The sequence below is a fragment of the Galendromus occidentalis genome, unplaced genomic scaffold (genome assembly GCF_000255335.2).
Source record: "Galendromus occidentalis unplaced genomic scaffold, Mocc_1.1 scf7180000075725, whole genome shotgun sequence".
Classification (NCBI taxonomy): Eukaryota; Metazoa; Arthropoda; class Arachnida; order Mesostigmata; family Phytoseiidae; genus Galendromus; species Galendromus occidentalis.
The window spans coordinates 13,108-15,366 of record NW_003803715.1 but is presented as its reverse complement, the minus strand read 5'-3'; positions in this window follow the sequence as shown (position 1 = coordinate 15,366).

The window sequence follows — 2,259 nt, the reverse complement described above, 5'->3', positions numbered from 1 at the left end:
GAATTTCCTCTGCTCAATTCTTGTCATCCTGTGGCGTTCGATAAAAGTCGGACTTGTCCGGAAACTGAAGGCGTGAAGACACAGAATCCGGTTGAGTAATGCTGTTCGAGGCTGCGCCCCCATTTTGGGAACCCGAGTCTCCTTCCTCATTTGGGAATCCCAAGTCTTCTCGCTTTTTTGGGAAACCGAAGTCTCCACCCGGATATCGGGGAAGAATCCGCATGGTCTATGCTCCCGGTTCCTCGCCCCTCGGTACAGTGCTCGGTGAGCAGAGACTTTGAGGTTGCTATGCGGGGAGAGGAAGCAAGTGCATCCCGCATGGTTGGCCCGTCTGCGAGATGAGGGTTAGTGACGGTGACTCATCGCGGATGTTCTTTGAGAGTTCCGGGAGCTCGAAGGTCCTCATCTCCGGGGACCTAGTTGATTCAGATGCTTTGTGCACTCGGATTTAAGACGGAAGAGGCGTCGAATGGGCGCCCAAACAGGACACAATCTTGCACCCGACCCCCCGTGCCCGTCGACAACGACCATCAGGGATAACGCCCCCTCACAGTGTCGAATCTACGTGGATGAATACGACGACATCTCCAAGTCGGAGCACTCCGTTTGGGCGCGGCTGTTTTGGCGGCGAGCCGTTTGGGCGCGAGCCATCCGGACGCAGCATTGTACGGTGAAAGGCTCACGGTTTATCACCAATTCTCGTCCCAATCGCTCGGTTCTAGTGTAACGACAATCGGGATAATGACTAGACAGAAACGCCGGAAATTTCCCCCCGTGGGCTTCCGGGAGCGAATCATAAATTCTGAGTGAATCCATCTGGCATTGCGTAAGAAGATTACCATGCTGTTGGCGAAGGAAAAAAATGCGCTCGGTACGAAGACGGACTGCCTTGGAGGCGCATCCTTTTCTTTAACTTAGGTCTTCAAATTCTCTGCTCAAACCCTATTATTCGAGATGAGCGAGTCTACAGGCGTATCATAACAACGGCGTAACAGAAGGGCACTAGAGGCCTAGACGTGTCAACTTATTCTGACGCCGGTGATCCAGGGGCAGTCTGCGCTCCGCTCTTCGATCCCTGCACACTGAAATTCCGAGCCAGCCCTCGCAAGAAGTCCACCGTGGTCCTCTGACCGAATTCCCTCACAATTTTGAGGATTCGCTCATCAGCGGAGACGTACTTACTGCGCTCCGGTTCTGAATTACGACCTGCGACGTATCGGGCACGAGTTACATCCCGACTCTGTTGGACTTCCCGGATACCATCTAAGAATTTCCAGAGACTAGGATGATCCACCCCAAACTCGCCCTGCGAACGTCTATGGGCTGCCTCGGCGAAATTGTTCGTCCGAGCAGCACCGTCAAGTGTCCGTTGGTGGAGGGCCCACATCGCGATGGGGAAGCGAGCAGGGGCTCGGAGGATTTCTGCGCCGGGTGCTAATCTCAATTGGCCGATGTAGTTCAACTGTTCGAAATAGTTCAACGCGGGGATCTGGCAATTCTGGAGCTAGTTCACCCGTCGCTGTATTGATGTGTGCCGCGCGGTCAGGGGCGAGAGCCAAGATCATGAGAGCCGGCAACGGAGAATCGGGATCTCGGTTCTTCCGTTGAGTCCGAAATGTCTGAGCTTCGCTTCCATGTTCTTGACTAGGTGGAGAAGCACTCGTAGATTTTGGCATTCGGGAAGACACTCCGGAAGTCGTTGATGAGGGCTAGTTCAAAATCGACCGAGGATTGGATTGAAGCGAGGCTCTTGGACTCTTGATGCAGGAGCTCGACCGCTCTGGTGTAACTGGCCTGGCTCTTGTTTGAGAGGAGTGCACTGCACACAGGAACGACGAATCTCGAGCGTTGCGCCAGGACTGCGAAAACCTGCTGGAAGAGCTTCGGCGCAAAACTGAATTGTACCTGCGACGTAGATTCTGTCGTGGAGACGGACCTCGCGCAAGCTAAAGAGTGACCCCTCCAGAATTCTATCGTGAGATCTGAACTGGATCGGTCGAACACGTACATGAAACCATCGTGACACAATACGTCTCTCCCTCGATTCGATCTGACTAGAGTTGGAACCAGAGACATATTCGTCAGAGTTTTTTTCTCAGACGAGAGAATCGTAAGCTCCCCAAACTTGGGATCCAGATATGATTTCACAGCACGCAAAAAGTAATAGATGAAAGTTTCGAGCAAGGAATTTCCGAAGGCTCTTATCGCGCGCCTTTTATTCTACGAGGGAAATATTCGGATCGTTGCGGACCTGCTTTG